General features: G+C 40.6%; 1 long non-coding RNA gene across 1 annotated transcript; it reads right to left on the bottom strand.

Moving 5' to 3' along the window:
• Positions 1-12,439: 12,439 nt before the first annotated feature.
• LOC140511841 (uncharacterized) lies at positions 12,440-14,713 on the bottom strand. The gene is made up of 3 exons (XR_011969682.1): positions 14,473-14,713; positions 12,731-12,954; positions 12,440-12,617 (listed from the first exon to the last, which is right to left on the bottom strand). It is a non-coding gene; the product is annotated as an uncharacterized lncRNA (long non-coding RNA).
• Between the last annotated feature and the right edge of the window lie 12,628 nt (positions 14,714-27,341).

Consider the following 27,341-nt stretch of genomic DNA (forward strand, 5'->3'; position numbering starts at 1 on the left):
TTTGCACAACAGGTTTGTTGCATACCAGACCTGGGGGAGGCATTCTGAGTCCCCACCACATCCCTTTCCATCATCCTCAATCCTCCAAGGTAAAAGTGGTGCTCAGGTAAGAGAGGCCTTCCTCAGCCTCTTTCACCCCATCCTCTCCTCCATATCCACTTGCTCTCAATAAAGTCAACACTTCCCAGTTTGTTTGTTTTCTCTCTGAGTTGGCAGAAAGCGTTATTTTTATCAGAGTGCTCCATCTCCTATTATATTGACCTGGCTCCTAATCTATTGACAAAGAATGACTGTCTCTATTTTTTAGTAAGAGAGGACAGTGTTCCATTAATTGTTGACTCAGAGATTATTGATTTCTTTAACAACTTGTCAACAAATCAGCTTACACTTTAATGCCCAGTGTATTTCTTTGTCAAACATCAAATAGGAACTTGTTTGTTGAACGAACAACATGCTGAGCCAATGAGTGGTTGTGAGAACGGAACCACCACATAGGGGATGGTGTCATGTGGCTACCTGTATCCCCAGGACTATAAGAAATATGGCCTCTTTCAGGTGATGAAAGCCAAATGGAAACTTTTTCTTATTCTTTGTGTTCTTATCTCTGCTATGGCACTGATTCAGTCAAAATAAAAGGCAGATTCTCCCCCCCCACACACACTTAATAGTATTTTATGTTTTCAATTACATGTAAAGATAGTTTTCAATATTCACTTTTATAAGATTTTGAGTTCTAATTTTTTTTGCCTTCTTTCTCTCCCCTCCTCCTCATGATGGCAAGCAATCTGATTTAGGCTACACATGTATAATCATATTAAACATACTTCTTTTTAATTAATTTATCTGTTTTCAAGTTTGAACAATCACTTCTATAACTTTTAAATTTTCCCTCCCTTTCCCCCCTCACTCCCCAAGATGGCCTGCAATCTCATATGGGCTCTACACATACATTCTTATTAAACACATTTTCATATTAGTCATGTTGCATGGAAGAATTAAAATGAATGGGAGAAAGCATTAGTAAAACTAAACATAACCAAATATAACAAAAGAGACAATAGTCTGCTTCATTTTGTGTTCTGACTCCATAGTCCTTTCTCTGGATGTGGATGACATTTCACATCAAGAGTCCTTTGGAAATGTTTTAGGTCCTTGCCTTGCTGTGGAAGACTAAGTCTATCAGAAACAGTCCTCACACATGGTGGCTGTAACTGTGTATAATGCTTTTCTGGTTCTACTCACTTCACTCAGCATCAATTCATATAAGTCTGTCCAGGTATTTCTGAAGTCTGCTTGTTTGTCATTTCTTAGAGCAGAATAGTATTTCATTATATTTATATATCACGACTTGCTCAGCCATTCCTCAATTGATGGGCATTCCCTTGATTTTTAGTTCTTGGACACCACAAAAAGAGTTGCTGTAAATATTTTTGTACATGTGGGTATTTTCCCCATTTTTATGACCGCTTTTGGATACAGTCCTAGATGAAATATTGCTGGGTCAAAGGGTATGCACATTTTTATAGGCCTTTAGGCATACTTCCAAATTGCTTTCCAAAATGGTTGGATTGGCTCAAAGGTCCACCAACAATGAATTAGTGTTCCAGCTTTCACATATTTTCTCCAACATTTATCTTTTTCCTGCTGTGTCATGTTAGCCAATCTGATAGATGTGATGTGGTACCTCAGAATTGTTTTGATTTCTATCTCTCTAATCAGTAGTGATTTTGAGCATTTTTTATATGAATATAGATAACCTTAAGTTCTTCCTCTAGCAACTGCCTGTTCATATGCTTTAACCATTTATTAATTGGGGAATTGCTCATATTCTTGTAAATTTGACTCTGTTTTCTACAAATTTAAGAATTAAGGCCTTTATCACAGACACTAGTTGTAAAAAAACCCGATTTCCCTGTTTTCTATTTTCCTCCTAATTTTTGTGGCATTGACTTTGTGCAAACACTTTTTGATTTAATACAATCATAATTATTCATTTTGCTCATAATGTTCTTTATCTCCTGTTTTGTCATAAATTACTCCATTCTCCATAAATCTGTAAATAAACTATTCCTTGCTCCCCTAATATTTTGGTGTATCAGCTTTTGTACCTAGATTGTGTACCCATTTGAATTTTATTCTGGTGTGTGGTGTCAGGCATTGGTGCATGCCACACTTCTGCCGTAATATTTTATAGTTTTCCCAGCAGTTTTTGTCAAACAGTGAGTTCTTATGCCAGAAGCTGGGGTGCTTGGGTTCATCAAACAGTAGACTGCTATAGTTATTGACTACTGTGTGATGTGTACTCAACTGGCTTCATTGCTCTATCCTTCTATTGCTTAGCCAATACCAAGTAGTTTTGATGATTGCTACTTTATAATAAATTTGAGATCTGGTATGACTAGGTCACCTTTCCTAACATTTCTTCTAATTAACTCCCTTGATATTCCGGACCTTTTGTTCTTCCTGATGAATTTTGATATTATTTTTTCTAGATCTATAAAATAGTTTTTGGCAATTTGATCAGTATGGCACTGAATAAGTAAATTAATTTAGGGAGAATTTGCCTAATTTTAAAAATAGTCATTTTATTATATTAGCTCAACCCACCCATGAACAACAGATGTTTTTCCAGTTATTTAGATCTGACTTTATTTGTTTAAAAAGTGTTCTGTAATTGCGTTCATATAGTCCTTGGATTTGTTTTGATAGATAGACTCCCAAACATTTTGTGGTGTCTACAATAACTTTAAATGGGATTTCTCTATCTCATGCTGTTGGGCTTTATTAGTAATATATAGAAATATGGATGATTTATGTGGGTTTATTTTGTACCTTGCTACTTTGCCAAAGTTGCTTGCTATTTCAAGTATTCTTTTACTTGATTCTCTAGGATTCTCTAAGTATATCATCGTATCATCTTTAATAAGTGATAATTTAGTTTTTCCTTTGTCTATTCTAACTCCTTCAATATCTTTTTCTTCTCTTATTGCTAAAGCTAACATTTCTAGTATTATATTGAATAACAGTGGTGATAATGGACATCCTTGTTTCACCCCTGCTCTTACTGGAAGTGTATCTAGCTTATCCCCATTGCATATAGTGCTGGCTGATGGTCTTAGGGGAATGCTACTTATTATTTTAAGGAAGGCTCCATTTATTCCTATGCTCTCCAGTGTTTTCAATAGAAATGGATGTTGTATTTTCTCAAAAGCTTTTTCTGCATCTATTGAGACAACCATATGGATTCTGTAAGTTTTGCTGTTGACATGATCAATTATGGCAATAGTTTTACTAATATTGAATCAGTTTTGCATTCATGATATAAATTCTATCTGATCAAAGTGTATTATTCTCATGATAAGCTGCTATAATCTTTTGGCCAATATCTTATGTGAAATTTTTGCATCAATCTTCATTAGGGAAATTAGTCTATATTTTTCTTTCTCTGTTTTGACTCTTCCCAGTTTAGGCATCTGCAACATATTTATATCGTAAAAAGAATTTGGTACAACCATATTCAGTGTATTTCCTCATTAATCATGTTGTAAAAGAAAAATCAGAACAAAAGAGAAAAAACATAAGAAAGAAAAACAAAACAAAACAAAAAAGAGAAAATGGTGTGCTTCAATCTGCATTCAGGCTCCATAGTTCTTTTTCTGGATGTGGATAGCATTTCCCATCATGAGTCTTTTGTAATTATGTTAGATTTTTGCATTACTTAGAAAATCGAGGTCTATCAAAGTTGATCATCACACAATGTTACTGTTACTTGTGTATAGTGTTCTCCTGGCTCTGCTCACTTCACTCAGAATCAGTTCATGTAAGTCTTTCCAAGTTTTTCTGAGATCCACCTGATCATCATTTCCCATAGCTCAATATTATTTCATTACATTCATATACCACAACTTGTTGAATCATTCAATTTTTGTACATGTGGGTCCTTTTCCAGAAGGCAAATTCTTAAGTAAATCTTTCCTTTAAACCAAGCATCATGTGATTTATTTGTTTATATTGTACGTCAGTAGGCAAACTGCAGGTATATGAGCACAGGCCTGAAGAAAATGAGAGTCCTGCAAGCTACAAAAAAATAAAACCAGTAATTTAAATGCTTGTAGAGTAGGGAGATACTTTGGGAATGACATTGTCTCCAGTTGGCCCCTCATTTTATACATCAGAAAACTGAGCTCCAGAGAGGGTGTGAATTACTATAAGGCCCACATCACATTGGCTTCCAAGTCAGACATGGACCCAGGGTTCCTGTTTCCTTGTTTATTATTTTCTTTTCTGCTACACCATGTTATCCTCTCTGACTTCTGTCTGATTTTCTTCAATATGGATATACTGTGGTGGTGAATGAAATAGCATCCCATGGCTACAAAGACTTTGTTCCCAGGCATGGTAACTATAAAACCATTGCTAAGGGTTTCGACCTGCACTGGTAGATAAAATGCTCACAGTGATTAAAAAAAATGAATGAATGAAGTATTTATGGAGTGCTTACTATGAGTCAAAGCACTACCCTAAGTACTGGGAATATAAACAGTAAAGGAAGGCAGCCTGTTTTCTCAAGGAGCTCACATTCTGATAGGAGAGACAACACATAGGGAACATTTCAGTCCAATGAAAAGGTCTACTGATCCTCTGGGAACTGTGGAAAAGTAGATGGTCTTCATTTCCACATCAGTTTCTGATGTGGAACCATTTGATAGGACCAGTGACCTTTGTGACAGGACCTTTCTTTTCTAGGTCTTCAGTAGTATAACCATAGCAGCTACAGGAGCAAATCTAGGGTGTATCTCCATAGGGGCTCCTTCCCAGAATGGTGGCTGAGGGCTCTGGGATGGAAGCTGGGCTATTTTGAAGGGGTTTTTTGTGATAAATATCTTGGACTTTCTCTAATATCAGTACTAGCAGGAATAGTAGTCATAGTAGAAGTAGTAGTAGTAGTAATAGTAGTAGTAGTAGTAGTAGTAGTAGTAGTAGTAGTAGTAGTGCAACAGTAGCAGCAGCAGCAGCAGCAGCAGCAGCAGCAGCAGCAGCAGCAGCAGTAGCATTGCCCAACTTCTGCTCAAATTGGCAGGTTGGCTCCCCAGAGGACAGCTACTATTGTCATTCACCCAGTTTGAACCAGTGGCTTCATGAGGGTGATGTCCTAACTAGTGCAGAATTGAATTTCAGTGAGGCAGAACTGCATGAAGACATTTGTCTCACTCTCTCCTCCATAATCAGAGTACCAAGGCAAAACAAAATCCCAAGATGCAGTGGGTGACCTCAACCTTTCTAAATTCAGGTATTTCCCAGTTTTCAGTTTGTCTGAGGCAACGCCCATTCAATGTCTAAGGGCTAGATTAGAACTGAGATGAAAGATGGCCTAATTTACCATCACAAAAATATAAATCTGGGAGGGGAAGATCTTAAAGATTGTGGGAGACATATTGTAATCTGCCTCAATGGAGGGAAGAAATTACCCACCTTTATGTACAGAAACATAACACTTAATCTTGGCTTGTCTTGGCCTGTCCAGTGCCTATTGTGAATGGCTAGGAAGACCCACTATCCTTGTAAACACACAGTTTTCAAGGAACGCTTTCATCCAAAACCTGTTGGCAGCCCTATGACAAAAACGAACAAACAAAACCTTGTCTGTCTCTATAGATGCAGTTAATGTGACTGAGAGAAATTCTCCTACCCAATAGCCATGCGTTCATTCATAGTCTATGTTGTTGGTATGATGAAAGGAGAAAATGCATCTCATTCTCCTGCCCCCTCCCCATCGCTCCAAAAGTTCCCATATCTCTTATCAAGCAAGGATCCCCAGTTTTGAGAACCCCTTTCTGCCTTACCCTTCCTTCATGCCTTTACCATCCTCTCTAGTCCTCATCCTTTATCACACAGAAGCTGGGGATGCATGGGATAAAAGGAGAAAGGGGGATGTACTTATCTCCACCCCTACCACTACCTCCATCACCATCATGCACCCCTGCCCCCCACACACTAAATAGGAGCCTCTCTCTACTGAAAGTCTGCAAAGTCACCATATTTCCCTATGGGAACTTAGGGTATTTTCCCCTATGAGGAGCATTGAACATGATGATCATGAATGAAGGAATAGGACTATTGACAGCAGCCTCTTTCATTTATAGCATCACTGGGGAGGGGCCCTAAATAGATAGTTAATGTTGAGCTTATTTGGAAACTAACATGTACTCATCCCACCCCCGAGCTAGGATTTCCTCAGCCTTGGTGACTGGCTCCTCCAGTGCAGATTTGAATTATTTGTGACTTAATATCTAAGGCCTAGGAAGAAGGCTTAAAGACATTAAGTGACTTTCACAAGGTCACACAGTCATGAAGTGTTGGATATGGGACCTAAATAGAGCTTCTGGAATCCAAGTCTAGGTCTCTAACCAATTAGTTACTCTACCTCTACATCCTGCAGTCTTGTTGCTATAGCCCCTCTTCCCTTTGGTTATTATAAATGCAAATAAAATTTACCCTTTATTTTTTTTTTGGAGGAAAACATGTACCTGTTCATCATGTGGCAACTTTTTCATTCCTTAATGAGAGATTATTCTTCTGTTTCCACCCATCTGGTCTCCCATGGCATGATGAATCAAGAGAAGATTAGTAAGATGGTAGGCCATAGAACACAACCTAGAATAGACCTTAAAGGTCATCTCATCCACTCTCCTCACTGTGCAAGTGAGAAATTGAGTCTCAAAGAGCTTAAGGGACTTGCCTGAGATCATCCAGGCAGTAAGAAGAAGACCTGGAATTGGAAGTTTTGTCCTCTGGCACCAACTATTTCTCTTGCCCTCTACACTGCACCTTATCCTTCATAATGGACTAGCTCTTGGGCATTAGAGAAGGAAAGCACCATTAAGATCATCCAATGGAATCTTTCTTTTTACAAATGAGGAAAATGAGTCTCCAGGAATTTAAGTTAATTAGGCAGGGTTACAACAGGGAGCAAGAATCTGAACCCAAACCCTTGAACTTCAAATATAGTGTCATGAACTCACCTCTTTCCACTTCTTTAATGAAATAGGTGCCATTCCCTGTGGCTTAATGGAAAGAATGATGCATTAGCAGTAGTAAGAGAAATCTAGGCTCCAGTCCTGGGATGGCAGCTTCAGTAAATTGCAAACCATTTTCTTTCTCTGGGCCTCAGTTTCCCCATCTATAAATTGAAGGCTGTTAGAGTCAATGATCTCTAAGGTCAGCCCCAGACATATGGTGAAAACACTGAGATTCTAGAGAGATCCTCATTGCTGATTGGGGCAGCTAGGTGGTGCAGTGGATAGAGCACCAGAGCAGGAGTCAGGAGGACCTGAGTTCAAATATCACCTCAGACACTTGACACTAGCTGTGTGATCTTGGGTAAGTTGCTTAACCTCAGTTGCCTCACCTTGGGTCATCTCTAGTCATGATGAATATCTGGTCACAGGGTTCAGATGGCTCTGAAGGAGAAGTGAGGCTGGTGACCTTGCACAGCCCTCCCTCACTCAAAACAAAGTCAAGTGCAAGTCATGTCATTACTTCTCTGATGGCATGGTCTTCTTCAGCAACGAAGGATTAACATACATACATTGCTGGATAAAGACATAATACCCCTTATCCACCATTAGAATGTAATCCTATAGATAATCACTTATTTATTCATGCATTTGTTCAGTAAGCAGATATTACATGCTACATACATACACTGTGCTACATGCTGCCAATATTACAGAAATACAATAATTTCTGCCTTCTTCAGCTTAAAATTTAACCAAATGAGGAAAGGAGTGCCAGAGTCTGATGGGATGGGGTGAGCCTTGCTCCCCCAAACATGCAAGAGTCCCACTCTGTCCAAAGCTCTTCATGTAGAAGGAAAAAAACAAAGTAAAAAGAATGACTCAGTGACATTCTCTGAGCTTGTAGTAAGTTTTTCTCAGGTTTTTCCATCATCTCATATAGCTCACACACCCAACAGAAAATGGCTTTTTCTCTTCCCTCCAGTAGAAATCCTCTCCTCAACACCTGAGATGGAAAACTTTTCATAGTGTTGTTTTCTAGCCATTTAGATATTTTACTAACATCTAATTTTCTTCTCTGACTTGATTGTAAGACTGTGCTTAGACAAGCAAAATCTGTTTTGAAAAATGAATGTGGAAGGGAGGAACTGACATTTGAATTCATTGAAATAACTGGTTAGTAACCAAATATAAAAGAAGAGCTGGCAGTTTGAACTTTTTAATTCAGTGAATTTATTTTCCATTTTTTGGCATATTTCTTTGTGCCCCTGAGCAGAAGGTAAATTCATGAATTCCTGTCATTTTTCTCATGAAGAGAAAGTTCAAAATCCCAATCATTCCTGACAGTTATTGGTCACTCCCTTAGGTTAAATCAGTCAGCACCACAGTCCCTCCCCACTGCAGGGTGCAGAATTCTATCTCTGGTGTTAGGAGGAGATGGAAGCCCATCATCTTCCTTCAGGTCTGGGACCACATCCCCACTCCCATCTATCCACTTGAAAACATTTCAGCATCTTCATGCCAGAACATCATGACAGTCTTGCCTGCAACTTCTGATCAGATAATTGATTGAGTCTACTCTCTTAGTAAAGTATTTTACAAGAGATTGATAAGAATTAGAGATGAGTGACATGTTTGGGATTATCTAATCTAGACCCCTCATTTCACAGATGAGGAAAATGAGAGAATTAATCTATGTAGGATCAGGAAGTTCCTGAACTGGAAACATGGGATTTTGATGACCTGATATGACTTCAGGATTAGGTTACTTTGCCCTTTACCACCTATAAGTACCTTTTGCTCCCCAATTAATAGTGTTTTTTTTTTTTCAATTACATGTCAGGATAGTTTTCAGCACTTCTTCTTGTAAAATTTTGATTTTCAAATTTCACTCCCTTCACTCCCCCTGCCCCACGACAAAAAAGCAATCTGATACAAATCATTTGTGTTTAATCATGTTGAACATGTTTTCATAGTAGTCATGTTGTTAAAGAAGGGAAAAAAACACAAGAAAACAAAAGCAAAAAAGTGAAAATAGATCCTTCCGTCTGCATTCGGACTCCATGGTTCTTTCTCTCGATGTGGATAGCATTTTTTATCATGAGTCTTTTGGAATTGTCTTAGATCATTATTTCTGAGAAGACCTAAGTCCATCAAATTTGATCACTGCACAATGTTGCTGTTAGCATGTACAATGTTCTGGTTCTGTTCACTTCACTCAGCACCAATTCATACAAGTCTTTCCAGGTTTTTCTGAAATCCACCTACTCATCATTTCTTATAAAACAATAGTATCCCATTACATTCATATACCACAACTTGTTCAACCATTCCCCAGTTGATGGGCATCCCCTCAATTTCCAATTCTTTGCCACCACAAAAAGAACTGCTATGAATATTTTTGTACATGTGTGTTATGGGTATTTTTAATCAGCACGTTTTCATTTATTCTTATTTCTCATTCCAATTGATCAGTTTGTGTTTGGGAGTCAGGACTCAGACCTATGAGTGACTTGCTATATTATCACTGATTCACTTCTAGAGTGATGTTCTGATTGCCAACCTTGATGATCTTTTTTCAACCTATCTGCTGCATTTGAGATTTTAGTCCAGTATCGCTTTTCATATGCTGTATTCTCTTTGGGCTTTAATGTATTATTTTCTTTATTTCTCCTTCTTACCAATCTGATTACTCCTCCTTAATCTTCCTTTCTGATTCCTCATCCAGATCCCACTGTTTCACTGTAGATATTTCCCAATATTCTGTCCCAGACCCCTCTTCTTTTCCCTCTGTGATGTCTCCCTTAGTGACCTCATCAGCTACCATGTGTTTAAATACCTTTTCTGTGTCAATGACTCTCAGAACTAGAGAAGTAGCCTAAGTCTGATCTTCAGTCTCACATCTCCAGTTACCTATTAGACCTTTCAACCTAAATATCCTAGTGATAGCTCAAACGGAATGTGCACGGCACAGAACGCGTTCCCTTCCAGTCTGTGATCCCACCAAATGATCCTTCTCCATCTTTGTTTTAGACATTATTTCCACATCTGTCTTTCCACAGCCTGTCCTCCATGCTTCCTTCTTTACCTCAGGCTCGAAACAAGTCCTTTCTTTTCCTTTAAGATGCAGATGAAATATCATCTTCTACCTGAAACCTTTCATTGTCATCTCTCTCCCCCAAGTTGTGTCTTTCCTCCCCAACTACCTCAGATCGAATGTGTTGGCCTTTATTCATTTCATATTTATTCCACATATACTTATCTAATATTTGTGTCACTACTCCCTCCTCCTCCACCTAGAACATAAACTCCTCCCTTTTGAGTAGGGATCAGTTCTTTCTTTGGATTTGTATTCCTAGCCTAGTCCAGGGCCTGGAACGTAGTAGATATGAATACTTAATACTTGTTGACTCATTGAGTCTGATTCATTTTGACAGAATTTTTTTCTCTTATTTTTCTGACAATTCCTAGTCTCTTCTAAGCTCTGTAGTGCTTCATTGGAAAGAGATGTGATCATGTTCTTATTCCATTTAGAAGATCTTTCATAGGACCATATGGCCATAAGTTGGAGATTCATATATAGAGAGCTGGAAAGGGCCTCAGGAACCCTCTAATCTAATGTTGCTTTTTCCACATAAGAAAGTGTGTGCCCCCAATGGTAAAGTGCCTGAGGAGCACCCAGATGGGCCCAACTCTGGACTCTAACACAACATTCGCTGTACCAAAGCACACAGGCCTTAAGAGTGAATTCAAAGGACTCATCTTAAATCTCAGAATAATTACAATAATTGATTTTGAAATGATAACAAGCATTTCTTTGTTTTGGAGTGGCTTAGTATAACAGATGAAGAGATGCTCCTGGCCTAGAATCTTGCTTTCATGAAGTCTTTCAATGCCCCTTCCACAACTGGCAAAGGCCCTAAATGACAGAGTCTAATCTCCAGGAATTTCCTTACCAGAAGTCACCATACACTGATGAATTCACTGGTGTCGACCTGACACCACAGATAATCAGACAGACAGAGAGAGAGAGAGAGAGACAGACAGACAGACAGACAGACAGACAGACAGAGACAGAGAGAGACAGAGAGAGAGACAGACAGAGACAGAAACAGAGACAGAGAAGAGAGATTGTATATGAGAGAAGAAGAGAGGCAGAGACAGAGAGAAAGAAAGAGCAAGAGTATTCAATTTCTTGTTTCAGCTCTCGAAACTGTCCATTCTCACTGTTTTAAGAAGGAAACTCTGATCATGTGATTTTAGGCAAATTGATAACTTCACAGTGCTATCAATATTGTTGCCCTGGTTCTTGTTGATTGGGATGGGGCCGTGATTATTCTACCACTTGGTGTATTTGTTTGATTGAATGATTGTTTCCCTTCCAATAGTGGCATAATCATCCTTGCTGTTGGGGGAGACTCTCTCCTACTGTAGACAGAGATCGGTTCTGTCTGCCTTTTTAAAGCACCAGTTGAATTTCTCAGGTGATGCAGGGTCTCTTTAATATTCACAATTTTTTAATTTTTTTTTTAAAGTGGTTCTTCTGTTTATAAAAAGTGTTCTCAAGGAAACTGAAGTTGTGACTCCCATGGGTAAACATGACCCTCATGAATAGAGGAGAATTCACGGTGTTAGCTCTTTTCTGACTTTTCCTCTTTCAAAGGCCTTGTCAATTGAAACTGGGAGCAGCTGGTCTCTTCACTTTCATGCCACAGTATGGGGCAGAGTCCCTTCACTGGCGATATTCCCAAGGGTTAGGTTACCTACAAGCATCTCAAATGTAACTGGTAACCACAGGAAGTTGACATCCTTAGACAGATTTTTCTAAGCAGTGCTAGAAGACTGAGAGACAGCCTTAGAAAGTCTGCCCTCTCCCTGGAATCAGTTTACAAGATGGCCTAGAAGAAATAAAATTGCATGTCCATATTCTTCTCCTACTCCAACCTAAGGATTGTCTACATGAGTAAAAAAGAGCCATTCATACTGCCAACTTGAAAGACACATTTCAAAAACCTCAATTGCTGGAATGATGTCTCCTCATCTTCCAGTTTTCATGGAATGCTTCCTCACCACAAATACCCTCGATGCCTGCTACCCTTGTATCCCTGTAGTTGGTCAGGGTTAGGTCTGCCTCACATTCTCCTGATGTTACTGTTAAATGGATAATGATGGAAAATGTGGACCAATTTTCATTTTTTTTCCTCACTCTCTCCATCTGCCCAGCCTATGTTCAGCAATATGGCACAAGGGATAGAGTGGTGGACTTCAACTCAGGAAGACCTGAGTTCCGATCTTGTCTTAGGCTTACTAGCTTTGTGAAAATGAGCGAGTCAGGTGACCTCTGAGTTTGTTTTCTTATCTGTAAAATGGAGATAATGGTAGCACGCCCTTCTCAGACTTGTGAGGATCAAATGAGTTCATGAGTGAGCATGTGTGTGTGCATGTATGCTCATGTGCAATGTGTGTGTATGTACACATGGAGAGAGCTTTTGAAGCTTTAAAGCACTAAGTTCTAGGGATCACGGCTGTTTTTATTAGTAGTAGTAGTAGACTGTGATTCTCGGAAAGTTGTTTAACTTCTCTTTGCCTTTGTTTTCTCATCTGTGAAATAGGAATAATTATAGTAGGTATCTCACAGGGTTCTTATGAGGATTGAATGACACAACATGTGTAAACTGAAATTTTCCACATGTCTGAAAACACAGTATATATACCTCTTGCTATCCTTTAGGGAATTTCTTAATTCTCATTGTTACTCAGTCATACAAGAACTTTCTGCTTCATTCCTTATTTGTCATGGAAGTTGTTGAGCCTGGTCCTATCCACCATCCACCACTCCTTTGCACTTTGAGTGATCCTTTCCAGTGGCACTGGTATTTGGTGACTCTTTATAGCTCCATTAGCCAGTATTTCTTAATCACCTACCAAGTACTGGGTACTGGAGACACAAAGACAGATGTTAGTGCCCCTGGCCTTTGGGAGGTCACATTCTAACAATCAGAGGATACAGCTGTAGAAAAAAACAGACAGAGGGAACAGGGAATGGGAAGGCACTGCTCGGGCTTCCTCCCCTTTAGGCGAGAGCTGAGCAGCTAGGGCAGGGTTTGCAAAAGTCCTCATGCACAAGGAAGCAACTGAGTTGAGTCTTAAAGGAAATCAGGCATGCCTAAAGACAGAGATGAAAAAGGAAAAACATTTCTGACATGGGAGACAACAACTGGTAACATGAGGAATCAAGAGATGGAAAATGTATGTATGGATGTAAAGAAAAGCAAGATGGCAAGACCAGTGTGTGTGGGTACACATGTGTGTTATGTGCATGTGTATGCATGTGTGTGTGCATGTATGTGTGTGTGTCTTTGTGTTGTAGATAGAAAGAAATATCTATAACTAGATATCTCTATCTCTATCTATCCGTGTATCTATAATGTTTGTCAAGATAGATTGGACCTAGATTTTGAAGGGCATCTATGCTGAACCATAGAGGCTACAAGGAATCAATTAAGTTTAAGGAGTAGAGGAGTCCAGAGCTGTACTTTAGGAAAAGTGCCCCAGAAGTCAATGTGGTGGATGGACTGGGGGAGAGGGAGGCTCAATTGATGTCCTGTGCAGGCACTGAAAAAAGAACACCTGGGGTGGGCAGCACAGGACTGAAGGATCAGCTGACTCAGGGGTGTCAGGAGCATGGAGCCCAGGATCCATAATACTAAATCTAGATGACTTAATGGAACTCAAGGATCACTGGGAAAGACCTCATTCATCACAGGTAATCATGCAACATGACTCAGTAGATATTCTCCTCCCCCCTCCCCCACACTTTCTCTCTCCCCCTTCCTCCCCTCCTCCTCCTCCTCTTCCTCCTCCTCCTTCTCCTTCTTCTTCTCCTCCTTCTTCTCTTCCTTCTCCTCCTCCTCCTCCTCCTCCTCCTCCTCCTCCTTCTTCTTCTTCTTCTTCTTCTTCTTCTTCTTCTTCTTCTTCTTCTTCTTCTTCTTCTTCTTCTTCTTCTTCTTCTTCTTCTTCTTCTTCTGTAAGTGGTAAGCATTTAATGCACTTATTTCATTTAATGCTTACAATGGCCCAGACATAAGTACTTTAATTATCCCCATCTTGTAGATGAAGAAATTGAGAGCTAGACAAGTGAAGTGTCTTGCCCAGGGTCACCCACTTACTAAGTATTTGAGACTGGATTCAAACCCAAGTCTTCCTGGCTCCAAATCCCACATTCTGTGCACTGTGGTACCACATAATTGACTAGGTTGTTACTGTTCTTCTCTGCCTTCCTCCTCCTTTTCCTTCCACATCTTCTCCAGCATTACATATAATTTAAAAGACTGTGCTTGTAAAGTTCTTGCCATGCTGAAGTTGAAATTTCCTGGAAACGCTCTCTTATTGGCTCCAGTTGGAAAAAGCATCATTTCCACATGTAACATCCTCCAAGGGTAATTCCTTATCTTACCTTGGCATTGCTGGACCAGGGCTCCAGGGAATTCCTACTTCTCCCCTCAAATTTCTGGGAATAATTTTGGATAGATGGCATTTCTTGTTGTGTTTCTCATGAGCGCTGCCATGGCATTTCTCATTGATTTCTATGCAGAATTAGATTTGTTGTTGTTGTTTTTAGTTTCCTAAGCAGTTCAAGCAAGGACAGTTGTTAAATAAATAATCCTTCCTTAACCAGGAGTACATGTCCCCTTATATACATGAAATCTCTGGGGACAGTGCATTCAAACTTTTAAGACTGCAAGGAAAATGACTACACAATCCATGTGCCAAAGGCCTACCTCACAAAGTCCCTTTCTGCCATCATGAAGTCCTGACACAGTACTTCCAATGAGTTAGAATTTTTGACTGGGGTTTGAAGACTGGTATCCTTACAGAGTCCTGAAGCTACCTTTCCATAATGAATTTAGTTTGTTTTTTTTAGCATCTCTTGGCTTCCATTAGAGAGGTTCTCTTTAGCCACTGCTATTCCAAGGATATGACTATTGCCACTGATGGGATCTCCAGGATTTCTGACAATTCAATGTTCTAAATGCTCGTTGTGTCTTGAGACGCTCAGTGGCATTGTCTTGGGACACTACTCTCAGAGGGATGCATTGCCTCTTTGCAATCACATATTTAGCCAGGAGGAATTCAGGAATATCTTTATATCCTCTTATCCAGGATAACTTACAACTTAATCAACTCTCTTTCTCTCTCTTTCTCCCTGCCTTTCATGCACACACCCAATCACACATACACACAATGTTACCAGGTTGATGGTCCATCTATTATCTCATTTTTAAAGGAGCTGGAGCAGAAAGGGACCCTAAGGAGTAATTAGTTTAAACTTGTAATGTTTTTTTTTTAATTTTATTTTTTAACAGTCTAATTTGGGGGATAAGGAAATCTTAAGCTCAGAAAATGGTAGCGACTTGTCCAAGAACATAAAACTTAGCAAGCACTAAAGTCATGGTTTGAACACAGATCCTTGGACTATCTTTGATTCTACTGCATGACTTCAGATGAGGAATCAGAACTTGAGAAAATGAGACGATTTGATCAAGGTCATAAAAGAAACAGAGACAATAATTCAAATCCAAGTTTTCAGACTGCGAAGATAAAGCTTGTTGGACTGTACCAGGCTGGTAAATGAAGTCAAATGTACCTGACCTGTTTTCAGTTCTGTTCAACTACTGTTAGTAAGCACCTGTAACCAACCAGAATTCACCCAGTCCCAGCAGCATTTCATTGATGTGAGTTATTTACTACAATAAAATAGAGCAGATGTAGACACGATTTGCTCAAGGCCACCTCTGGCTGACTGATGGGAGAGGTACTACTTAGGCATTAAACCTCTGCTAAAAGACTCTCATTCTGGGATCCTTCCCTTTCATTTCACCATTGGCCCCTCCTGGTGTCCTGCTTCATAGATCATAGAACATTCAACTAATGATAGAAATTATAGGAAAATTTTGTGTTTGGAATTTTCGTAGTTACTGAGTCAGTAATAGAGTCAATCTGAAGGATGAGAAATGAAGAGTGAGGGCACTTGGGAGTTGACTTGAGATGGTAGAAGCTTTTTTCTTTTACCTTCCTTTAGTTGTCCAAGCCCATTGTAAAGATGTCCATTTATTTTACCTTCTTCGTCATTATGTTCGCCTTCTGTGAGTCAATTCAGTTCAATTGGTTTTAGGGGTTTTACTTACTATATGCAACACACTAATAGCCACCAGAGATTGACCAGAATAAGACACTCCCTGCTCCCCAAGCATTCTCATGTAAAAAAGATGAGTAAATAACAAGAGTTACATAAGTACTAAGAATGAGTCAGCTAGGGTGTATATGGAGGGCAGTGGAGACAGGGCACAGAGAATCAGAAAAACGTGTCAGAAAAAAGTTCACCTGAGATGACCCATGATGGACAGCAGTGATGAGACCAACTGACTGGATGACTAAGCACTTCTACTTTGGTTCTTCCACATATCAGAATATTAGGTACAGCTCACAGTCTAAGATGTGAGGCAATCATTGCTCCATATCTTAACAATAATCTATACTGGAGCAGAGAAACAACAAATGAAGTGAAATGATGAATGGTGATCAGAAAATTGTAGATTTACAGCTAAATGATCATTTAATCCAACCTATTCATTATAAATCAGTAAACTGAGGCCAGAGAGGTAAAGTTATTTAGGTGAACATTGAGGAGAATAAGAAGTGAAATCTCTGAATGGCTTCCATAATCCGTTTGCATCACAAGTTCTGATCCTTCTATGAATATGTTTGTTTCATATCACAGAGTCACAGATTCTTAAAGTTGGAAGGGCCCTTAGTTCTCCTGGGAACTTTCATTCAAAGAAAGTGGTCGGGTCAGAAAAGTTGTTCATTCCTCTTTTGCCTCTTCTGCTTATTTTCTAGTCTTTCACATCCTGTGCCTTGTATGTTATCTCTACTTTACTCCTTCTCCCTTACCCAATTTTTAGGTTGTTTTCATGATGTTTTCCCTCACTATAATGTAAGCCTTTTGAAGGCAGGAACTGTCTACTTGTATTTGAAATCCCATGGCTTAGCTCAATATATGGCATAAGGTAAGAATTTATTCATGTTTCTTGATTTGACTTCACTTGATCTCAGACATCATCTTATTTGACAGATAAGGTAACCAAGTCCCAAAGACAGCAAATGGCTTTCCCAAAGTGACAAAGCATATAGGTAATAAAGAACAGACTTAACATTTGACTCCAAGTATCACCTTTTCCCCTACAACTGCTGCTCCTGTAATTATATTTTTAAGACATGGATAATGCAATTAAACTGTTTTGCAAACCCTAAAGTTCTATAGAAATGTCACCTATTACAAATTGCAAGTCTTAGCATCTTATGTATCAGAGGAAATGGGAACCAATCCCCTTTTCTAGTCTGTGGGATTATTTCCCATGGACAAACTAAGAGAAACAAACTGCTATTTCTAAATTGTTTTAAAGTTTACAAAACCCTTTACACTCATTATTTAATTTAAGCCTCACCAACATCCCTCTGAGGGCAGTACTACAGGCATCATCACCCCCATTCAGGGGGAACCTGAAGCTCAAAAAGGTTAGGCCACTTGCCCACAGTCACATGCAGGTAGCAGGATTTGAATTTATGTCCAAGTCTAGTGTCCCATCCCCTATGTGCTACCGTTGCTTAAAAACTAACCTTATGCTCCCTCTTTCGGTTCATGTGCTTCCATGTAGAAGACACTTTTTGGAGTCAAGGAGAGTTGCATTTCAATACTTCCTCAGATACTTAATGGTTGTGTGATGCTGAGCAAGTCTCTTAATTTCGGTCTGCCTCAGTTTCCCCATCTATAAAAGGGGGATAATATCACCTATGTTGGGAGGTTGATGTAAGGATCAAATGAGCCAGCATACAAAGTTCTTTGCAAAACTTACATAACAAGATTCATGCTAGCTGCCATTGTTAGTGATTTAGATAGGGAATTCCAAATGAACCCTGCTTCTGAAAAGGAAGCTAGTCGAGGCTTCTTAAAGGAGCTGGGACTGTGAGAAAACATGGGCCACACCTCCTTGGAGTGATGTCTTCCTTACATTTCTTCCATGTTCTCCTATTCCACTGCTGGACAGCATTTCCATGAACAACTTGATGCCAAAGTTTCCAAAGGGCCCTTCACTCCAGTTGTAGATGCACTTTGCTAGAATCTTCCTGGGTCTGGGCAAAACAGTTTCATTTTTGAGAATGCATCTGAAAGACTGCTAGTGTGTCCTTAGCATTCACATTGGCAGCTTTCACATTACTGCCTGTACTTTTGATGCTAAGAAGAGGACTGGGCAAATGATCTTTTGAAAAGAACTCAGGTGTGTGAGATTTCCTCAGGGCTCAGGCTGCCCCACTGGCCTCTGGAGTCTGCATCAGGTTGTGTTGGCCTCCAGAGACCATCAGACAAGAGGCTCTACACCACCATTAGTAGGCCCCATTCACATTCTGAATCTGGGCAACCCACTGATCCAAGCCAAGCCAGCTTGCAGCAGCGAGCTGACTCAGATGTGGTATTTTAGTTGGAGTTAATTAGGACGATTATTTAGTGAGGGCAGGAGCTAATTAATTTTTGAGTCATCATTTGTGCAAAAGTTGCCATATTCCCATCACAACCAATTCTAGGGAAAATGGTGCTCCCCACCCCAAGTCAGCTGGAGGGGCATATGTATGAGTTGGGGGCAAGGAGGCTCTTTTAGATTCTTGGCTCCCTTTTTCACATTTCTTCTCTTATTGGAAATACTTGAGCACAACAGTTTTAGATGCATAAATTTGTGCAATCCTGGATCTGGGAGTAATCACATAGGTTATCCAATTAAACTCCATCATTTACAAACAAAGAAACTGAGACCAAAAAAAGATTATATAACTTGCTGAAGGTTACCAAGATCATTGATGACAGAACTGAGAGAAGATACATCACTGGATTCTTGATACAGGGTTGGATAGGCTGCCTATGAAAACAAAATGTTTTTGGGTCATCAACTTTGAGCTCTCAAAGACTACAGTGTCCAAGTACTTATCTTTCAAGGGGGGAAATAGAGCTCCAGCCAAGGGAGTTGACTTGTAAAAGGTCATTCATCTAGGAAGGGGCAGAGCTAGACCTTCCAGTTGCAAAACCAGCTGCCTTTTTACCCCATTGCTTCTTCCCCAAAGACTAGGAGGGATTATGGCTTCTAAAAGACCCATTTATTTTGTTTTATTTTGCAGAGTTCTACATCAAGACCTGGGGCCATAGAAAATTTGGTGAATTTCCTTCCTCTCTCCTCATAAAGCTTTGACTCAACTAGTGGGCCATGGTATGCTATACATTTTAAAGTGCATCACATGGAAAGCAAAAAAAAAAAAAAAGAGAGAGAGCTGGGAGTATTGACTAGAAGGGGATGAAGCAGCATGGGCTTGGAGCCAGGTGTGTACTCTCTGCCCTACCCCCAACTGACATCATCAGGGTTCTATTTGGGTGCTCCTAGTCAAGTTAAATGCGCTCTGGGTATGATGGTACAGATGTCTGCAGGCTCCTGGCCATGTGCCCATTCATTAGGAGGCTTTAAACACTCTGAAGAAGGACATTTCCTCCCCAACCTTTTGTTCTGCCTGGGAAAGGTCAAACTGATATAATGCATAGTACTGGTATGGAGGAAATAATTATAATACTTAGCAAAAATGATGATAATAACTAGCATTTGTATAACACTATAAGTTTTGCAAAGTATTTTAAACACATTATCTCAACCAATATTTGTCAATGGAATTGGTTATTATTATCTCCATTTTTTGATAAGGAAACTGAAGTGAAATTATTTGCCTGAGGTCACAGAGCTAACTAAGAGTTGCTTGAGGACATATTTGAACTGGCATCTCCCTTTCCCAAATCCAGGTCCTATGGTCTATCCATTGTCCGGAAGCCAGCCTCAGAGAAGCCATAAAACAATCACTTCCCTATCCTACTTCATCTCTCTGTCCCCTTCATGCACCATGCTAATCAGGCCAACTAGCTTCCATGCCCAGGAAGCATCCCCAAGTTACTCCCTTTTACAGTGATTTGTCCTGGATGATTCCCTCATCTCTCATGTATGAGGTTAGTCCACATCAGACCATCTCTTTGTTACCTTACAATTGCTTTCCACATGTTTGTTTCATGTCCTCTTCCTCCTCCTCCTCCTCCTCCTCCTCCTCCTCCTCCTCCTCCTCCTCCTCCTCCTCCTCCTCCTTCTTCTTCTTCTTCTTCTTCTTCTTCTTCTTCTTCTTCTTCTTCTTCTTCTTCTTCTTCTTCTTCTTCTCCTTCTTCTTCTATAGGAACTTTGTTGCATTCTATCATTCTTATATTTTCCAGAATCCTCCAGACTGTGTATATGCCAGGTCCTGCTGTATCTTTCAATTCTATTCCAATTAACTCTTTGTTTTTGTCGCCATAACTTCAGCACCAAATCTTCCCTTCTCTTCTATAGGACCCAACCACAGTTTGGGTCCTTCTCCCCTCTGTTCAGAGGATTCCTACGCCTCACAAATTATCTCCACTGCTTAGCCGCCATGCTCCTGACTCCTCCAATATCTTTCTTCCATAATCATCAGCATCTTTATACATATTTAGTATTTCTTTCCCCATTGCCTCTCTGCCCATCCCATCTGATTGTGAACAAAAGAGGCTGCCTGGGACAGGACTTGGAATAAAGAGGAGCTGTCTGTTTACTGCCTTTGTGTGGTTTTTCTGGGACTCAGTTTCCTCTTCTTGAAATGAGAACATTAGCTTAGATTTGTTGGATTACCTTCTAGACTCATAAGCCACAAGATTTGAGATGAAAAGCAAAGTCATGGGCCTGCCTAGACAACTCAGTTCACTCCACTGAGTCTCTGCTGCTTCTCCCCCTTTTTGCTAAAAGGGTTGATGCTGCCACTTCCCCACAACACATTTTCTCCTTAACTTCCTTCATCTTAGGTGCAGCCCCCATCATTCTGCCACATGTCTGCTCTCCCTGGCCACTAACAACCTCCTCATCTTCAAATATAACCCTTATCTTTCACTGCTTATCCTGCTTCATCCCTGTGAAAGAATTGGCAATGCTGATTTCAACCTCTCTCTTGATCATCTCTCTTCTCTTGCCTTCAGGAACTCACATTTCTGGGTTATTTCTATTACCTCTAACCATGGTCCTCTACCTTCTGCACTGGTTCTTGATCCTTAATCCCAGCTCTTCAGCTGAATGCCTACAAAAACTCTGGCCTCCATCATTTTTTCCACTGTCTAGACTGCTTTCAAATTCTATATTCTTTCCATTGTCAATTCCATTTGTTCTGATGGCTTTAAGGTTACATACATGCAGATAGCCTTTAAAATTAATGTTCTGACCCTGCCCCCTCTTCTAAGATCTAAAGTTGTGTCTCCATCTGTCTCCCAGACATTTCCAGTTACATGTTCCATCAGTGATTCAAACTCAACATTTCCCAAACCCTGCTGATTATCAGGAGATCTAGAGATATCAATGTTAGCTTTTTGGGCTGGTATGTCTGACTGTTGACTCATTCTGGCCAACATGCATCAACAGTGTGACATGGCAGCCAAAAAAAAAAGTTACTGCTCCATTCAGCTACCTTACCAGAAGCAGAGTTCTCCAAGTAATAAAAGGTCAAGTTCTGCTGGACTCAGGGTTGTCCAATCACAAAGGGAGGCCAACGTTAGAAGGGAGCACACTTGGGGAGGAACCAAGATGGCTGAATAGAAAGATACACATATGCTAGCTCTGAAGCACAGCCCATAAAATACCTGTAAAGAAGAACTCCCAACAAATTCTGGAGCAGCAGAAGCCACAGAACAATGGAGTGGAGGAGATTTCTGTTCCAGAGAGCCCTGAAAAACCAATGTGAAAGGTCCATAGTGCCCTGGACCCATAGCTGAGCCCAGCCCTGTCTCGGTCGCATGGCACTGAGAGGAGCAGATCCCAGGCTTCAGGGACAAAATCTCCAGTGGCCACGTGGGTCCCTCCACCCACAGACAGCAAAGGTCAGAGAGAGAGTCTTTTAGGGTGGCCGATAGGGGAGTGGGGTGTCCGCATAACTCAGGCCCTCTTGGAAGACAGCAGTGGAGGTGGAAGAGGACAGGGGCTCCCAAACCAGGCTGAAGCCTGGATCCATTGTTGAAGGTCTCCACATAAACCCCCTGAGGGAACTGAGCCCCACCCCCTCTGTGAGATGGCCCTGCCCCCACCTGAGCACCAGAACTTAATCTCACACTGAATAGCAGCCCTGCCTCCGCTGATAGCCCTGAGGCTGGGAAGCAGCATTTGAATCTCAGACCCCAAGCTCTGGCTGGGTGGATCTGGAGGCATGGTGGGGGTGGAGAGGACACTCAGAAGTCAAGTAACTGGCTGGGAAAATGCCCAGAAAAGGGAAAAAAATAAGGCTATAGAAGGTTACTTTCTTGGTGAACAGATATCTCCTCCCATCCTTTCAGATGAGGAAGAACAAAGCTTACCGTCAGGGAAAGACAGAGAAATCAAGGCTTCTGTATCCCAATCATCCAAAATAAACATTCAATGGGCTTAGACCATGGAAGAGCTCAAAAAGGATTTTGAAAATCAAGTTAGAGAGGTGGAGGAAAAACTGGGAAGAGAAATGAGAGAGATGCAAGAAAAGTATGAAAAGCAGGTCAACACCTTGCTAAAGGAGACCCAAAAAAATGCTGAAGAAAATAACACCCTGAAAAATAGGCTAACTAAATTGGCAAAAGAGGTTCAAAAAGCCAATGAGGAGAAGAATGCTTTCAAAAGCAGAATTAGCCAAATGGAAAAGGAGGTTCAAGAGCTCACTGAAGAAAATAGTTCTTTCAAAATTAGAATGGAACAGATAGAGGCTAATGACTTTATGAGAAACCAAGAAATCACAAAACAAAACCAAAAGAATGAAATAAGGGAAGACAATGTGAAATATCTCATTGGAAAAACAACTGACCTGGAAAATAGATCCAGGAGAGACAATTTAAAAATTATGGGACTACCTGAAAGCCATGATCAAAAAAAGAGCCTAGACATCATCTTTCATGAAATTATCAAGGAAAACTGCCCTGAGATTCTAGAACCAGAGGGCAAAATAAATATTCAAGGAATCCACTGATTGCTGCCTGAAAGACATCCAAAAAGAGAAACTCCTAGGAACATTGTGGCCAAATTCCAGAGTTCCCTGGTCAAGGAGAAAATAGTGCCAGCAGCTAGAAAGAAACAATTCAAGTATTGTGGATATACAATCAGGATAACACAAGATCTAGCAGCTTCTACATTAAGGGATCAAAGGTCATGGAATATGATATTCCAGAAGTCAAAGGAACTAAGACTAAAACCAAGAATCACCTACCCAGCAAAACTGAGTATAATACTTCAGGGGAAAAAATGGTCTTTCAGTGAAATAAAGGACTTTCAAGCATTCTTGATGAAAAGACCAGAGCTGAAAAGAAAATTTGACCTTCAAACACAAGAATGAAGAGAAGTATGAAAAGGTAAATAGCAAAGAGAAGTCCTAAGGGACTTTACTAAAGTTGAACTGTTTACATTCCTACATGGAAAGACAATATTTGTAACTCTTGAAACTTTTCAGCATCTGGGTAGTTGGTGGGATTACATACACACACACACACACACACACACACAGAGAGAGAGCACAGAGTGAATGGAATAGGATAGGATCATATCTTAAAAAAATGAAATTAAGTGGTGAGAGAGAAATATATTGGGAGGAGAAAGGGAGAAATGGAATGGCGCAAATTATCTCTCATAAAAGAGACAGGCAAAAGACTTTTTAGTGGAGGGAAAAAGAGGGGAGGTGAGAGAAAAAACATGAAGTTTGCTCTCATCACATTCCACTAAAGGAAGGAATAAAATGCACACTCATTTTGGTATAAAAACCTATCTTACAATACAGGAAAGTGGGGGAGAAGGGGATAAGTAGGGTGGGGGGGATGATGGAAGGGAGGGCAATGGGAGGAGGGAGCAATTTGAAGTCAACACTCTTGGGGAGGGACAGCATCAAAAGAGAGAATAGAAGCAATGGGGGACAGGATAGGATGGAGGGAAATATAGTTAGTCTTACACAACACAACTATTATGGAAGTCATTTGCAAAACTACACAGATATGGCCTATATTGAATTGCTTGCCTTCCCAAAGGGAAGGGGTGGGGAGGGAAGGATGAAGAGAAGTTGGAACTCAAAATTTTAGGAACAACTGTCGAGTACTGTTCTTGCTACTAAAAATACAGGTAATGGGGTATAGAAAGTTATCTGGCCCTACAAGACAAAAGAGAAGATGGGGACAACGGAAGGGAGGGATGATAGAAGAGAGGGCAGATTGGTGATAGGGGAAATCAGAATGCTCAGTGTTTTGGGGTGGGGGGAGGGAACAAATGGGGAGAAAATTTGGAACCTAAAATTTTGTGAAAATGAATGTTAAAAGTTAAATAAATAAATTTTAAAAAAAGAAGGGAGCACACTGAAGATATGGAAAGTTCCCAGGTCCAGGTGATGGGGAAACTGGAGAAGGGTCATGGATAGACCTCTGGAAGCAGAGAGGAGTATGGTACAATGCTTAGGGGACAGAGATTAGATGTGGGAGGGTGGAGATATGATGCTTTTACTCACATATTGAAAAAACTGTCCTGTGAAATAGGACGATTCAACTCAGTCTTTGGTTGCAGGGGACAGAAATCAGTACAGGTTTGATGTCAGGAGAAGCTCCCCAATAAGGGGAGCTGCTCCAAAGAGCTATGGGCACCTGAGGAGGTGGTGCCCAACCCCCACCCTCCCTCTCCCAGAGTGCTGTAGGCCCATTTTTTTAAAACTTTGGAGTGGGCATTCTTTCTTAGGTAGAAGTTGGACCAGGTGGCCTCAGATGGGCCTTCAGACTGAAAAATAATGATTATTTCCTGCTGTGTCCCCCTAGTGATTCACTGATCCTGCAACCAGTTACTCATATTTGAAGCCTTGCTGTTATCTCAATTTCTCTCCTACACCTTACCTCTGACATTTAATCGATTACCAAGTCTTATCCATCCTGCCTGAACAATATCTTTCCCTTCCTTTCTGTTCCTTTCACCAGCAACCTAATACAGGACCTCAAAGCCACAAGCCTAGATCATTGAAGTAGCCTTTGTTTCTGTCTTTGTGTGTGTGTGTGTGTGTGTGTGTGTGTGTGTCTGACTGTCTGTCTCTCTCTCTCTCTCCCTTCTTCCTCTCCCCTTCCTGTCTCTGTCTCTGTCTGTCTCCCTTCTCCCATCATATTTACACCACTCACACCACTGCTAAGCAGATTTTACTTGGAAATGAATGTGATTCTATCTGCTCAAAAACTGCTCCCTTTCCTACTGAGTAAAGCTCCATTCTTTTGCCTAGTATATACGATACTATACTGCCTAGTATACCCAGCCCTGTGCAACGTGCTTCCATTCTGTCTTTTCTGGCATATTCCCTTTCACATTCAGTCACATCCCCTCTAGGTCAGCCAGAATGAACTCTGACACACCCTATACTTTTGTGCCTCTGGATTTTGACTTTAGAGATAGAATTAGGATTTTAGTTTTCACCTGGACCCAAATCTTTTAGGTGGGAGGTGGTGACACATAGGATAGTCTAATGGTGGGGAGAGAATCATGATGGTGTCTCCATCCTTGAGTAGAACTGTGGTTAGGAAACTGGGATAACTGTATCAGGATGGAGGACAACATCACCAGGCATGAAGTACCCCTCCAGACCCCATCGTCCTGGGCTAAGGCTCTTTGTGTCCTATCTTGCTGAAACTTTGATTTACTTTGATTATTAGTTATTTCTAGAATGTTTCTCCACCACTTCCACAGGCAGAGAACTGGCAAATTCCTCCTCCTCATTCATAGCCCAACTCAAATGACACCATCTCCAGGGAGACTCATTCTCTTTTGAAATTCCTTCCTATTTCTTGGATGTTATATAACTTATTGTTTCCCATGTAAGTTTAAATTCATCTTATGTTAATTTGTATCATAAATGCCTTTGGCTGTGAAAACTCCCTAGGAAATATCTATCAAATCATATGTGGTTTGTGATTTGTACTGACAAAGGTCATTTCCAACCATGGAATTCCCCAGGTAGAGAAAATTAGAGATTTTGCACACAATGGTATGTGGTGGCTGTGTCCCCACAAGAAGTAGTGAGCTCTTTGAGGAGAGGAATACAAAATTATCCAAATTTTGAAAGTGCCAAGGGACCCAGCACTGTGCTATGTACACAGTCAGCACTCAATATACATTTATTGAATTGAACAGTAAGAGAACTTCGAATCAACTCTACTGGGAAGGATATAACTGTCCTAGAAAAGCATGATCGAAAGATGTTGGGCCAGGAATCTTAGCTTTGAGATGCTGGGTTTTTTGTTAGGGATGATGGTTTGTCAGAAATCAGCGGACAAACTGGCCCTTTGTGTGTGTGTGTGTGTGTGTGCGTGTGTGTGTGTATATGTGAGTATGTGTGTGTGTGTATGTGTGTGTGTGTGTGAGTGTGTGAGTGTGTGAGGGATGGGGACTTAAGCTGAATGTGGAGAGAACATGGAGGGAGAAGAATGGGCAAGAAATCAAATTGAACTAGGGGCAACTTGGTGGTGTGGTAGATAGTACACCAACCTTAGAGACAGAAGGAATTTCAAAAAATTCACATCCAGGCTCAGATCCTTACTAGCTGTGTGACCTTGGGCAAGTTGCAATACTGATTACCTTGGGAGAAAGGAAAGGAGAGAGGGGAGGAGAAGGAGAGGGGAGTGGAAGGGAGAGGAGGAGAGGGAAGAAAAAGTGGAACTCCATACTTGAGGGGGATGGTTGGAGAAAATTAGGTTGTGGAGCCTGAAACTCCTAGTGCTAGATTTGGAGTCACAGAAACTGGGGTCAAATCCCAGCTCTGTGTTACCCATGTGACCTCCAGAGAGTCACTTCACTATCTTCTCGGCTCATTATTCTCCATTGTAACAGGAGAGAATTGGGCAACCTGATAGTTAATATTTGTTCCCACTCTAGTTTGATGATTTCCTGAGTGCGATGTGGTGGACCAGGGAGGGTTCTCAGTACTCACTTTTAAACAGTCCCTTCAAGAAAGTGATTGGATATGTAGCTTAATCTGGGAAGAGCCTGGGTGTGGCAAATAAGGATCACGGTCACCTCATTGTGCCAGTGACAGGCTACAGGAATGATATATGCTGATGTTTATTTGGCCTCCTGGCTGTTGTGATATATTTACTGTAAGACAGGTTCTGAAAGTAGGTCAGTCTGCCCTAGTGAATGCTTGGCTCTTTTGGGGCATCCACTC

This window comes from Notamacropus eugenii, chromosome 6 (assembly GCF_028372415.1).
Source record: "Notamacropus eugenii isolate mMacEug1 chromosome 6, mMacEug1.pri_v2, whole genome shotgun sequence".
Taxonomy (NCBI): domain Eukaryota; kingdom Metazoa; phylum Chordata; class Mammalia; order Diprotodontia; family Macropodidae; genus Notamacropus; species Notamacropus eugenii.